This window comes from Balaenoptera musculus, chromosome 2, assembly GCF_009873245.2.
Source record: "Balaenoptera musculus isolate JJ_BM4_2016_0621 chromosome 2, mBalMus1.pri.v3, whole genome shotgun sequence".
Classification (NCBI taxonomy): domain Eukaryota; kingdom Metazoa; phylum Chordata; class Mammalia; order Artiodactyla; family Balaenopteridae; genus Balaenoptera; species Balaenoptera musculus.
In genome coordinates this window covers 98,075,100-98,090,673 of record NC_045786.1, presented here as the reverse complement: position 1 = coordinate 98,090,673, position 15,574 = coordinate 98,075,100, and positions in this window count along the sequence as shown.

The following is a 15,574-nucleotide window of genomic DNA, read 5'->3' as shown; positions in this document are numbered from 1 at the left end:
AGGTAGTTCATTCCAGTAACGATTACACACTTACTTAGGGGACAAACAGTTTACCTTGGCATCAAACTGTACACGGATTAACCAGCACAGAAGCAGTGGCACCCAGATCTTGAACGCCAAGGTTTTCCAGCAAGCAGGTAGCTTCCATTGTGAGGCTCAGGCCTCTTGACATCTGGACTCAAACCTCCTTTCCCGGTTCGCCAAGGCCCTAGCTCACACTTTCGCTCAAACCTGTTTAGCTCTTAACTGCAAGTAGTCAAAGTAATTTACCTGCCATAGGTTCTGGCTAAAGAGCTATGTGGAGCGGAATTGGGAATGTGAGGGAGACTAACATAAGAGTTTGTGTTTACGTGTGGATTCTGTTTCCTGAGTTTTCCTCCTTGGCTCCTTTTAGCACTTACGATCGAAAACGGCTAGGCTGGGGGTGCAAGGGTAGAGGCCGTTGACCTGACCACGGGAGTGGCACAACCTTGCGGGGTTTCCGAGGCGTGGGAATCTCAAGAACCGTGGGAGCCACGGACCTGCTCCCTTTCCCCCCATCGCTTCGAAGCAGTCCAGGGCGTGTGCTCTGAGAGGCGCCCGGGAGCAGGCAAGCTAGGGGCCTGGGGCCGGGGATTGCCCGTTGCCTTGGCTGTCTACCTTAGACCTAGCGTTGCGACTACCACCTCCTACCCGGCTGCCTGGATTTGCGTTACCCAATAACCTCACCGTGCCCTAGCCAGGCTCAGCGGCTCTACTGATTGAGCACGGTCGCCTCCCACCCCACCTTGCCATCCGCCCGCCCAGGAGCCGCTGCGCATTCCCATTGGTCGTCAGCCCTGCCGATCAGTCCACAGCTCGCCTCCCCTAAACAGCCCGTCTGGCCGGCGCGTGCTAGGGAGGCGGGGTCTCGTGGTTGTGGGTGGGGCTGGGGCGGGGCCTCGACGGAGGTCGGCGCGGCGGCGGCTTCAGGCTCCGGCTCCGGACTCGAGCGCAGCATCCTCGCTGCAGCCGCTACCGCTGCTGCACCTGGTCAGGTAAAGAGAACCTTGTCTGTCCTGCTGGCGGTCTGCCCCTCCTCTTCTCCTTCCCGACCAAAGGTTGCCTGCTCCGCCTCCTGGGGCTTCAGGGCTCTCGACAGAGGCGTCGAATCTGTTTTGCCCGGCTACCTTATCTTCCTCCCCTTCTGCGTCCGTTCCTCCAGCTCCACAACTAAGAGGTTCCGAAGTGCGTTGTTGGTCCCCCCACCCGGGTCTTCCTAACGCTCCTCACTACAGAACTGTCTGTTAACTCCCAGCCCTCTTGACCCGCCAGGACAGTCTCATTCGCAGCTTGGCACAGGGAGGGTGGAAGGGCGGGTGGGGGAGGGAGGGATGCAGCGCTTTATTTTGAAGCTGGATGTGTTTAGTTCTGAGGGGGAATACTTAAGTGGGCTTGGTTTGGGAACGGAAGCTGCTTCATGGTTATGACTGGCAGTGACCAGAAGGATATCTATTGCTGCTTTGTGCTTATATTTATAGGTGGCATTCACCATCACTGTTTTCTTCTTTCATCATCATCATCATCATCAACAACAACACCACGACCATCACCATCAACATTTCTCTTCCTCCATCAGAGCTCTCCAAGTTCTGCAAAAGCAGTCTCTGTTCAGGCATGTAAGTGCTGACCCCCAAATAATAAGCAATGACCTTGCCCCCCCTGAGGCCAGAGCCAAGTACTCCTTTAACTCAAGCACAAGTAGCTGGGAGCAGGGTGTGAATGGGAGGGGGTTCCTTATCCCCCTTTGCTGTTGAGATTGCCACAGAAAACCCTTTGTTTTAATCATTCACACTGCTGCTAGCTGACTCCTGAAGAGTTTGACACTGGCATTCACACACTCCGGATGGGCAGAATGCAGAGTCCAGGATCAGTGGTACAGCCCTGTGCAGTATGGGTGCTTCAGTTATGGAGAGGTGAATGTCCAGACCCAAGCCTTTAAGAGGGCCAGGTCAAGTAGTTTAACATCTGACTTTATTCCACAGTGGCTCTAGTTGTACTAAAGCGTGATCTATGTTTGCGTATGAGGTATGTGCCATCATGTGCTGTGTGCCTTCTTGGGGGAATCTAAGTTCCTGAAGAGAGAATTAGGTTGTGTTGTCTACAGCAAGGAGCATCTTATGGGCACACCATTGCTATTTAACAGCCGTTGCTCAGCTGTTCTTAGGACTTATTACAAGATCATTTGGATCACAGGCTTATTAATTCTTATTCAGGAGGGAAAACAGTAAGGCTGAGAGTTGCATATCAGATTAACTGTCATTATGGAAGGAAGTACCTTAAAAGTGTATAAAAGTCCCAGGTCTTCTTGGTCAATGATATCTAACCATTAGTCTCCTTTTTCTCAGTTGTGTTTATAGTGCAGTAGGACCCATGAATTAAATGCCTTTTGATATCTGCAGGAACAAAGGAGCAGTGGCTTCACTGGAGGGAAACAATGGATAAAAGTCAGAGGGCGATATATCATAATGGTTAAACTCATGAACCTGTCACATGGGTTCAGGTCCTGGATCAGCCACTTACTAGCTGAGTGGGTTTTGGCAAATCACTTACCCTTTTGAATTTTAACTTCTTGTCTATAAATTGGGGATAATATTACGTGCCTCATAGGGGAAGTTGTTGCTGAAATGCTCAGTAGTTCCTGGCACATAGTAAGTGAAGAATGAATGGTAACTCTTATTAATAACACTTGCCAACAAGGATAATAAAGGCCAGTGTTCTGTCCTTAAAATGTACATTTTTACCCCATTGTCTTTCTCCCTCCTTTTTAATTCTCAAAGATGATCCCGGTGGGGGATGGTAGCCTTTGGGCTCCTCCAAAGACTCTATCTTAGAGAGGTGGCATGTGTTAGGACAGATATTTCTCTCACCAGCTTGAGCAAATGCTTAGCAAGCTCTATTAAAATACATTGAAGATGTAGCTTTAGAGAAGGTTTCTGGACCTCTGGGCCTGTCCTAGGCTGCTCCTTTCTCCATGGGTGTTCAGTGCACTGACTTGGTAAATTGTGCTTTTTACAGAATCACTAGTGAATGCATTGGCTTCTGCCCAGGAGAAGCAAAACTACATCAAAAATGCCCCTGGAAACTGAAGAAACTCTAGCTTGCCAGCATGGAAGAATTTGTGTTTTACAATATTTTTATTCTCTAAGAATAATATGTTTTTCTTTGCCCATGTAGAAAACAGCAAGCAGTCACTGAACATCAATGTGGTTCAATTTTCTTATATAGAAGGAGAGGTTAACAGTCTTATCTGCTCTTTGGGGATACTTTGAAATTTAGAGTGTATTGTCAATTATATTAGCTATGGTATTTTTTGTTGTGCAGGATGGAAACCCAGCAGAAAGAATTCTAAGCAAAAATGAGCATTTTTGGCTAATATAACGGAGCCGCAACCAGACTCTGAAGTCTTAGTGAGGAAGCTGGTCTGCCCCAGCTCCTGAGATTCAGATGCTTTTCTGGTTGCTAGCTTGCTTTCTGTCTCTTTGTCTCTGTCTCTTTCGATTCTTTTATTTCTGCTCTTCTTTCTCTGTCTTAGCCTTATTCCTTCCCATCACAGACCTTGTCCTCTCAGTGCCTTCATAAGCTCTAGAATCACATCCATCTAGCTCTGTAACCCAAGGATAACCCCCTTCTCCTCTAGTTCCAAAGTGAATCCCAGGGAAGAACTGTGATCCATCAGTCCTCGGTCACAGACTTAAATAACTCTGTTTAGAATGAAGGTTTTGGCTAAGGGGATGGGGTCCCTTGGGTCCTATGGTTGTCTGGGGGTGGACCTCCTATCCTAGCCTTCCTTCCTCTTTAGACATAAAATTGGTAGAGCTGTCTCCAAAGGAGGAATATGGGTGGAATGGGAGCAGACTGGAACTTGATGTGATGATGGTAAACATCCTTGACAGAAGATTCAGAAACACTCCTCTCCTACCTCACATACGGTGCTTCAGTCATTTTATGTTAAAGCTTTGGACTCATGCATGTCATCCCAGGCAATGGTATTTTAGATGATCTTGCTTTAATGGTTTTCCTATTCAAACCTTACATGTATGATTGTGAAAATTTATCAGGGATATTTAATAATATGCAGTGATTCCACTGTTGGTAGATCATGTTTGGGGATTACTCATAACCTCTCGTTGGGACTTTGTTTAACAGGAGCCATTATTTTTAGAGTCACTGTGTTAAAAATCAGCTTTATTCTCAGCAGGTCCCAGCCTGTGGGTTCTTAAAGTTATAGGCATTAATCTGATTTGCTTGATCTTGTAGAGATGCTAAACCATGGGAATTGTGTCCTCATGGAGCAAATATGAGCTTGCGCCAACAGGCTGGCCTTGGGAGGGAATTGAAACATCCCTGTGTTTAGTGTCTGCACAGAAGTGCTGACAAAGCAGTCATTTGTATGCCCTGTAATATAATTACTAAAGTGGGAAGATGGGAAGGAGGCTACGAACCACCTTACCTTGTCAACATATGAAATCAAGCCTCTGGGAAATGGACCGTTCCCTCCCACTTAGGTTTCTCAAGCTGTCTGGCTAGATGTATAACAAGTCCCTGAATAATCTGAATTTCTGTATTTCTTTAGGCTTTGAATGTCTAATACCATAGTTACCTATGGGGGTTGGGGAGGGGCGAGAGTTGGTCTCTCTTCAGGCGGCTTCAACTCACCACTTTCCTGAAATGCCCTCTGTAATTCACTGCTCCAAGAAGCGGGCTACTGGCTAGGTTTTCTGTTCTTGCTTTTTTTTTAAACCAATTCATCTATTTCCTTACCTTAATTAAAACTGACCTGTATTGTATTCCATCTTGTTAGGGCTGTATCTATTTCTCCTTTCTAAAGTGTCATAGATCATTGTTAAAGACCAACATCTTTCAAATTAAACACTTTTTACCTTGGTCTTCTGAGTCACAGGCTATTGGGGGGAATATTTTGGAGGTAGACAGAACGTTTTTTTTAACGAGAGAAAAACAAACAGAGGTTTATTAGCATGTGCGTGGAGCTTACATGTGGGAGCACCCCAGACATGAGTAGCTCCAAGGGGTGGTTAGAAACTGGACTTAAAATCATTTTAGGCTAAAGGAAGAGGAGTTTGGGGCTTCTGGGTGGGGGAGACAAGTTATGGGAAAGTGACCTGGAAAGGTCTGGTAAACAGGGGTTATTTAGTAAGGTTTGTTATGTGGATTTCAGTCTGTGACTTCTCCATTGATAAGAGTTAAGAGTTCTCTTCAGGGCATGGGAGAAGGAGACGGCTTTTACAAATAGAAATTTCTTTTATAAATGTAAATTCCCTTTACAAAAGGAAAACTTGTGCACTGTTTTTAGAGCTTTTCCTGCATCTGCTGCTACTCAGTGGTATTTAACTCAAAATAATCCATACGCCAAAGAGGCATATTTTGCAGTAGCATATTCTGGTACCCCTCATTCTGCCCTTTGAAACTTTCCTTTTTCCAGGAAGTTTTCTATCTCAAAATCGAGCTGGTAGCTGTAGAGAGATTCTGGTTAGGGTTTGTAAGATAAGACATCTACAAAGGGAGAGAGAAAACAAAAACAACACCATAGATTGGGACAATCTACGAGAAAGCAGCAAAGGACAGATTTCAGCCATTGCCCTAGCTCATTGAATCAGCCTCTCAGTCTTGAAACAGGTCAGTCCAGTTAAGCAGCTGTGTCTCATTTCAGGGGTCGGTGGTATAGATGGGAATAAGGTGCCCCCCTAAGTTAGGCCTCCCTGTGGTGTGAGAAATGAGGCACTTAGTAATGGGCATTTCACTGGGAACAAAAAGAAAACAGAGATTAATGGTGAGAACAAACTACAGACCCCGTTTTTGAGTCCAGCGGGCAGTTGGTCAAGAAGATTTCCAGATGCTGGGCTCAAAGCCTCCTTGGATGGTGGAGTGAAGACAGGCAGTGGCAATTTGATGCATTTCCTAGTTTACAGTTTCAGTGTCTCTGGTGATGGCGTTGGGTTTTCCAGCGAACATTCTGAGTGCCCTATCCAGCAACTGGAATGAAAGTTGCGTAGGCAGGACTTTTTAATATTCATGTGGGTCATCAGAATGTAGGCATTAAAGGACAAGTAGCAGATGCAGTCAGAAGGCTGAGTGAGGGGCAGGGGGTAGATAAGTCTGTAAATGTAGGGCGGGAGACACCACTATGTTGCTACTGTCAAGGTATTAATACCAACATCCCAGTAGGAGCACTGTAGTGCATGTTTTTGTGAAAGAAGCACAGAGAACACGAGATGACCTGCAGAGCAGTATTTAGAAATCCAACCAACAGGGCAGGGCGTGGCTGCTCTTCTTTTGCTGCAGTTGCCTTGTTTTTGCCCACAGGAGTGTCTGTCCACACTCATCCGGGCTCAGATGCTTTCTTCAGTGATTTCCTCTGTGAAACACAGAAGGGAAAAGATAGATGCTTCAGAGAGAGGGAGAAACTGTCTACTTATGGGTAGAAGTTCACCCCAGTGATCCACTCAGCATGGTAGTTTTGGTAAACCATCAAGTTCCCCACGCTTCGACATTTGCACAAAAGAAGTTCCAGTGAAATTCTCTGAAAGAACGGCATCACCTGTGGCCAAGAGAAAACACTTCTGAGCAGCACGTAGATGATCACGGTGCCGCCGCATGCCCCCTGAGAGCTCTTTCCGGTGTTTCGGTTTCTCTGAGTATTACAGAGCTGCTTTTTTGCTCTTCAGTGTTGCAAAGATTGCTGAGCTAGGATGGGGAAAGTATTTTGGAATGACAGTTGCTGTCTTAACGTTGAACGATCTTTTTCTTCTGTGAGAATTACAGTGGGGCAAATGTAGTTATGTTGAATGTGTTCAGTCCCTGGGATGCGGTACCTAAAATCTTTATTTGTCAGTGTTTTCAGCGGGTACATTGCAGCTCTGATCTGCTGACTGACTGAAAGCTCAGCCCTATGGTCTGAGCCCCGTGAGTACTAATAAAGTCAATGTCTCACCACTACCCCATGGAGCTGTATAGCTGGTTGATGCTTTATTCTGAGAAAACTGTTCTCAAAGTCTGTTCAAAGAGCAGGCAGTGAATATGAATGTGCATCCTGTGCTTAATACAGGGGGTTTAAGCTCCTTCCCTTGGTTACCTCTGTGCAGTAGGTAAGTGGTACTATGCCTCTTCGCTAGATGAGTGAACCAGGGCTAGGAGAGGTTACCATGCTTGCTTAAGGGTATGGCTGTAAATGGAACCTGGGTACTATTTACTCTACCTACTGGACTTGCATTCCACCTTCTGTCTGTGCCCTCATAAGCCACCAAGAACATTCCTGGCTTTAGAATTTTTCAAACTTTCAAAGCAGAATAAACCATAAGTCTAGTGCAGTATGCTGGGTATGGATTTAGTAAAAAGCGAGGGTTGCTGTTTTTAGGCATTAAAATGATTATCCTTTCTCTTTTTAGATAAAGGCAGCCACTTTAGAAAATTTTCTAAGCCTAGTTCATATTTGGAAAGCTTTGCACATAATTTTTTAAAGCCCACAGGTCTGCAGAAAACAGAATTCATCTGCAGAATTGGCATCCATCCTGTCGCCATTTGCCAGTGTCCTCGTCTCCTTCTATCTCTGTTTCTGAGGTAGCGTCTTCTACTTCTACTACAGGAGATCAACCAGGCTTATGAATCCACTCTTTCCTACCCACCCAACCCCCAAATAAATATGAATAGAGTACATCACATGTAATAAGGGGCATTGTCCTTGTGTTAAGGTCACTTTCTGATTTGTCTTAAGCTGGTCCTGATTTCTTTTAAGCTCTGAAAACATAGGTTAATTTTAATTTTCACGATGATTTGAAGAACTGAAACTCCATGATACCCTAGTGTCATTAAGGAAATTGACAGATTGAAAAAAATAAACTTACTGTGTCCTCAAGCAGCATTCTCTTCTTTCTTACTCTACAAATCTTGTACCCAAGTTGTTCTCTAGGTAGGTGACAAGATCTTTTTCTAGTTGTACAGTGGAGAAAACTGAGATAGGGAGATAAAAAGTGACTTGGCCAAGGTCACTTATGGTCAGTCGCACAGCCAAGAATAGATCCAGGTCACCTGCCTCCCTGGGCTTTGTTCATTACATCACTCAACCTCTCTTCAGGAAGAAATAGCCCTGCCAACCTCAAAAATGAAAGGATAGTCAACTCTCCGACTCAGTTTTGGGGGCTTGGTCTTTTATAAAATATTATTTTGGGTTAAAACATACATCAATAACTGCTAAATTGCAGCACTGTTAGCAAGATTTAGGATCTTAACTAAGGCAGAATTAGTTAAGAAAAACAAAATTCTGTATCTGTGGTCAATAATACTGTATTGTACACTTAACAATTTAAGAGGGTAGATCTCACGTTGTGTTCTTATCAAAATAAAGAAAATATTGTAAAAAGGTAAACAAAGTCCTGGTATCATAGTCACAAATTGGGCAAATGACAAAGCAAAAGGGGAGGTAGCTGAAGACTCCTAAGTGGTTGCTAGGGAGCTTGTGCTCAAACCACATCTGAGAAGGAAGAAATATACAGAAAAGGAGAGAAGGGGTATGTTGTCTAAGACAACACATATAGAGGTATGGCATGAACCCAGGAGAACAGTATCAGCAAAACCAAGGTCATGAACACGAGGATTGAAAAAAATTGCTAAGGCAATTTTTAGGAGAGAAGGTTTTTAACATTGCAATCAGTGCATGATGTGTAGATCCTGCTGCTTGAATAAGATGAGGTCAGATTTCACAGAGAGGGAGGAAACAGAGCTACTCAATTCTCATTTTGCTCCAGTCTTTTCCATTCAAGTGTAGCGGATGGGAATCTCCATCTACAAAGACAGGTATAAAAAATATCTCATCTCTTTATTTTTTTTTTTTACAAACCATATTCCTGTCTGCTTCAAGCCTCTTCCTTCTGGGAAGGTGAAAGACTTATTCTCAGTCCTTCTTAGGGTCCTAGACACATATTCCCAGAGTTGTGTCAAGGCTCCCGGGAGCTGACGCAGTGGGGCAGCATGGGGAGAGGGGACCCTCTGGTCACTGAGACATCTGACCACACAGGTTACAATGTAGCACGTGAGTGTTTCTGCTCACGTGGTTCTCTCAGTTGCTGTTGCCCAGGTCATCTTTAGTCCGCAGAATTATTTTGGTGACAATCCTATGGTTCCTTCTGCCTAGGTGTACCACACACAGCTCAGGGGCTTGTGACCTCCCTGGGGACACTGCCAGGAAGCAGGACCTAGATCCCTCCTCCTTCAGGATGCATAAGCCTACCTCTCTCCTTTGCCAACAGCCATCAGGGCTAATCCTCCATGTTTCTTCCAGATTCTCCATGTCCATAAACCTCATTCCTTTTTACCTCCTTCAAGCAATTCCCTATGTTCTTCTAAGTGTTTGGGATTTTGGAAAACAAAATCCAGAAGTATTCTAAGGCTATTTCTCTTGTTCTCCTTGCCACGTGCCTCTCCTGATGCAATGAACACCAATTCTGATACCTGCCTCACTTGGTGGGGGGGGGTGTCAAGCAAAAGAGGAAAATATAAGGAGAAAAGAAAAAGGAACATAGATTAATATCTCTGAATATTACTTTCCTTTAGAAGGACAGTAATTTGGGGTATCTGTCTTGTTCTTATTCATTTTCCTTTCTCTGAAAATGACCCCAATGAATATACAAGCATGGGCTCCATATACACAAGACCATGTCCCTGGTCAGGACTGCGTAAATCAGGGATAGAAATCTGATCCAAGCTGGCCCAGTTGGAGTCTCTTCCCCAAGAATTAGAGTTTAGGATTGAAGGGTGGCACTGACTAGGAGTGAGTGGATTTAAGTCACAGAGAAGTGCTCCAAGGATGGCCCTTGAGTGCTGTCCCAGTGGATGTTGGAAGGCTCTGCTTCCTGTTCTTCCTGCTCTTGGCTTTTCTACTCTTTCTCTGATTTCACAAAATTGCCCATGAATTTCATGAAATTGGATATGCTTCTCTTTTTGTTAAGGTAGCCAAAATCAGTTTCAGTTGCTTGCAACCAGGAGTAATTTAAGAGTGCTCTTCAAAATTGCAGAGGCAGAGAAACATGGTGAAGGGGAAACTGAAACTCAAGATAGACAAAGAGATAGTAAGATAGAATCTAGGTATTTAAGATGTGTTCATCTAATGATTTAAAGTGACCGTTGCAAGAGTTACATTTGTAATCCCGGAACAACTTTCGGCATTTTTTGACGAGCCGTTTTTAACTGCGTGCACGGCTTTGTAGTGGAACCTTTGGCACACTACAGAACAGTCAGATGGTATGCAAGGTTTTCAAGAATGAAAGTGTGTCCATTTGAGGGCTTCTTGAAGAGACTAGGGTGGTTTAGTCAGGGTGAGATGTCTCAGGAAACAGGACTGGCTTTCAGGTGCTTAAAGGACTACTGGAAGAGAAGTTGAATTTACTCATTTCAGCTCTGGAAGGAAGAACAAGCATCCACAGAAGGATATTAATGGAAATGGATTTTAACTCAGAATAAGGGGATTTTTTTTTTTTTTTTAACATTTAGAGCTGTCTGGCATGCTATGAGATTTCCTCGTAGGGTAGAGAACAATTTGCCATAGAAGAGTTCAAGTTGAGATTGGATGGCCGTTCACAAAGGTTACTATGAAAGAGAGAATCCAGAATTGGGATGGAATGGATAACTTCTAAATTTCCTTTAAATCCAAGATTCCACCATTTTCCATATAAATATTATTAACTCCTTGGCTAGAAAAATGCCAGCCCACATTTTGACAGAATGCAATAGGATTTAAAGCACTTTGCAAATACAGTTTTTATGAAAAATTTCTTCCTTCCTTTATTAAAAAAAAAAAACCCTATAGGCTACAAGCTGTCATTGAAGGAAGACATTTCCAAAAAATAAGAGAGACAAAAATGTATTTTCTCTTCTCTAAATTGGAATTGACAGTGATTAACGGTTTCACAGCCAGGTGCTTCACTGAATTAAAAAAACTCTCTGTAATATTAACATAATCATACAAAACCCAGGGAATACTGAATTGCATTGTCTCTAAATTTCTAAGCTATAAGAAACTGAGTAGATTCCTTGTGTTATTTTAGGGAATAAATCAGAATCCCAACTCTTCCCCCCCCCCAGACCTTTAGAAATGAAAAAAATGTTACCATAGCACATTCTGTTAAACCTAAAAAGCTCAGATATTTTATCCACCACGCTCCACAACACTCATATAATCTAGTCCCTTTCACAACTCTGTGACCCTTTGTGTATTTTAGATTATTATTCTTAACTAGAGGGTAAGAACTGGGTTATTCTAGTTTATCGTTTACCATAGCCAGCAGATGTTGACATTCAGTAATCATGTCTTAAACAAGAAGGGACAAGCAAAGCCACTTAGTTTGAAATCCTGGTCTTATAGACTCCACCAGACATAGTCTGACATCATGAAGCTTTTCATAATCTCTTTCATAATCTCTTACTCTTCATGTAAAAACCTTTTAAAATGTAAACACACATATAACCATTCATTAGCTCTCTACTCTGTTTATTTAAGTGGATTACATTTATAAAGAGCATTCAAAAGAATCCAGTCTTTTCTCTTTGCAAATTGGATTCTCAAGTCATTTTAAAGACACTGTTTCCAACATAAGTAAAAAACATGGGCTTCCCTGGTGGCGCAGTGGTTGAGAATCTGCCTGCCAATGCAGGGGACACGGGTTCGTGCCCTGGTCTGGGAAGATCCCACATGCCACGGAGCAACTAGGCCCGTGAGCCACAATTACTGAGCCTGCGTGTCTGGAGCCTGTGCTCCGCAACAAGAGAGGCCGCGATAGTGAGAGGCCCGCACACCGCGATGAAGAGTGGCCCCCGCTCGCCGCAACTAGAGAAAGCCCTCGCACAGAAACGAAGACCCAACACAGCCATAAATAAATAAATAAATAAAGTACCTATAACAAAACAAAAAAAACTCATTTTTGGAAATGTAAAAAATACAAAAGGTACAAAGAAGAAGATAACAATGATCCATATTCCCACCAGGAAGAATTAACTACACTCGGTATATTCTCTCCCCCTATTTTAGGAAACACACTAAAAAATATCATATATGTTCATGATTAAGATTTCAAATATGGCAGAAAGTTACAAAGATGACAGTTTTAAAAACTCATCTCCAATATTACAATTCCCATCATTAACCTTAGTGAATATCCTTTCAGACATCTATCTATCTATTGATCTATCTATTAAGATGGATGGATATTTAGGTAGAAATACTTTTATAAAGATGAATAGAGATGCTATTTATAAGAAAATGATTAATTTTAAAAAAATTTTCAAGCAATTAAAAGAAACAATTGAAACTAAAGAACAGTCAAGCTTCAAATAAGTTTACCCCTTTTCAAAATACATTATTTCTTTTAAAAAATCTCTCTATGGCTAAAGTATCATGAAAACTATTAAGAAATCGGAGTCCTTGTTATTAATTATATTACTGTTTATATGAGCTTTCTTCCTCAGACAGTATCAATTGACTTCCTTTTTTGAAAGGTTAACACTTTTGAAAGTTCCTCCCTTCCTCACCTCCAGAGTGTTATTAGATGTTATTATTAGTTCTATATTGTTCAGGTTATATATTCCATTTTGCTGTGGGAATGTATTTTGAGAGTTGTTTTGTGCTTAAATGATTGAATGCATACAGCCTCTGGGAGTGATATCTTTTTAAAATTTATGTATTTATTTATTGGCTGCGTTGGGTCTTCATTGCTGCGTGCAGGCCTTCTCTAGTTGCGGCGAGTGGGGGCTACTCTTCATTGTGGTGCACGGGCTTCTCATTGTGGTGGCTTCTCTTGTAGCGGAGCATGGGCTCTAGTAGTTGTGGCGCACGGGCTTTGTTGCTCCGCGGCATGTGGGATCTTCCCGGACCAGGGATCGAACCCGTGTCCCCTGCAGTGGCGGGCAGATTCTTAACCACTGCGCCACCAGGGAAGTCCTGGGAGTGATATCTTTGTGCTTTACTTTCAGTTATTTTATCTACTGTCTGATAAACGACACCCACTAACTGGACACAATCATTCATCATGCCCAATACTTAGGGTCTCCAAAGCTGTGTAAACCATTATCACTCATCACCAAAAAGTTGTTGAGTACCATTTGGTGGTAGGCATTGCTGAGTGCTGAAAATTCAGGGTTGAAGAGCCCATATTCCCTGCCCTCAAGAATTGAGAGCATCCAAAGTATTTTCAAGTCCTAGTGTGTTGGCTCCTTGAAAGTGCTTCTATTACTTCTTTAACCTCAGAGCCCATCCTATGGCCTGGTATTCCATAGGCCCGCAATTAATACTTGTTCAGTTAAATGGGCCTTTATGTGCCAGAAACTGTGGTGAGTTAAAAGTTATATCTAATTTTGTCTTGACAACAAATCTATTAGGTAGGAATTTATTGTCTCCATTTTATAGATGAGGAAGCTGAGTCACAGTCAGTAATATCCCAAAGTTATGCAACAGGATTTAATTGTAAAACTCATTCTTTTTTCATGACACCTGGTCATTTATGTTGGAAGCCATAGAGGAAAGAGGCATATGAACTACTGATTATAATACAGTGGGATGAGTAATATAATAGTGTATATACAGTCCAGAGGTTAAGAGGCTGCTTGGTGGTGAATCTCCACTCTACCATCTATTTGCTATATGACATCGAGCAAGCTCCTTCCCTTCTCTAAGCCTCTGTTTCCTATCTGTAAAATAGGATTAAGAGTGGGAAGATTAAATGAAATGATTCAGGTAAAATGTTTAGTGTAATACTTGCCACAAGTGCTTGAGAAAGAGTAGCCATTCATATTATGTTTACAAAGTGCTCTGGAAGCTCGAAGGAATGAATCATTTTTTGTTTCCCCTGGATTTTCAGGGGAGGGGACACTTGTGCTTGGGTGTGCTGGCAGCATAGGAATTCATTGGGGGAGAGGTAGACGGAGTCTTGGAAGAAAGAGAAACATTAAACATAGGACTGGAGATCCTGCCGAGTATTTGCATAACCCTATTCAATTCCTGAAACTTCCTTCCTTCACTTGTACGTCTCAGGAGTGTCCAAATAGGAGTATCTGTGTTTAGAAAGGCTGACTTACAAATAGTCCATTGTATCTTACTGGACCATCTTCCCATTGAGAAGGTGAATTAGTCAGTGTCTGTACAGCTCTGAGGAAATGTGAGGTGACAGGGAAGTTTTAGGGCTATTGGTCCAGGAGGCCAGGGGCCATTCCAGGCCAACTTAAGAGCACCTGCTGGTCCTCAGAAGAAGCCTGCCACCTGTCTGATATTCCAGAACAGTGTTCCTCAGCCTCGTTTTCATTGTCCTTCTCCTTTAGACTTTTCTCTAATTGCTCTCTCCACCCTTGCCATGACATGTTAATAGCACAGATAACTGCATATCTGGTTATATATTAGTATGTGTTCATCCCTACTTCATACATAAAAAGAGTAAGATTTTTGACCCTCTCCCCAAGAACCAACTTGTGTGAAACAGACTTCAGAGGGCCTGCTCAGGTAAGCTGCTGGTCTGGAGCTGACCCTGAACTTGAAGGCTCTAACTGCTGTATTTTTTTATTATGCTTTCAGTTGTACTTCCGCAGCGATCCCTACGGCACCAGCTTCCCAACTCGTCTCTCTCTCTCTGCTTCCTCGCGTGCCCTTTCACAGTCAATTTTCCATATAGCAGCCCGGGTGACCTTTTAAAAATGTAATCAGATCACGTCTGTCCTCTGCTTAAAACTCTCAAATACCTTCCCATTGGACTAAGAATAAAATTTGGACTCTATATCACGGCCCCCAAAGTCTACCTGATCTGTTCCTGCCTCGCATTCCAGTCTCCGAGCGCGGGGGAGGACGCTCACGGACAGACAAAAGCCATCGGGCAGAAAGTCACAGGGTTTTGCGGCAAGGAGCTCTCGGGGTGTGGGGATAACCACTGAGAGGGTGTGGGTGAGGATATGGGCAAGCAGGGACAGCAGTGGCTACCACACTGGAGGGCACAGAGAAGGGGATTTGTGTGCTCATCAAGGTCAGGAAAGACTTCTCTGAACAAGTGACAGTGATGGAACCATGATATGAAAGATGATTATGCATTAACTGGGTGAAAGAGGGATGGCATTCATGGTCTAAGCGGAGGGAACAGCATGTGCAGAGCCCACGCAGCGGGAGGGAGTGGGCGGCACGTGAGCCACTGGAAGGGAACTGTGGCTGCAGCAGGATATGAAATGATGCTGCAGAAACAGGTGGGGTCCTCTTCACACAGGGCCTGTCCAGCCATGTTAAGGGCTGCGGTCTGTCTTAAGAGCAAGATTGCCACTGAAGGGTTTTGACTGTGTGACTAGTTGAGGAGGAGACAAGGTCAGATTTTGTTTTCAAAAGATTGCTCCGGTTGCAGTGTGAGCGTAGACCAGTTGCGAGGCACTGCAGTGGGAGGGTGGCCAACTGGTGCTGGTTTTCCTGGGTACCTGGCTGGGTTTAGCACTGAAAGGCTTGCATCCAAGAAACTCCCCCATTCATGGGCAAGCCCACCCACTGGTCACCCAGTGCTGGGCAGTTGTTCAGGTGAGAGATAAC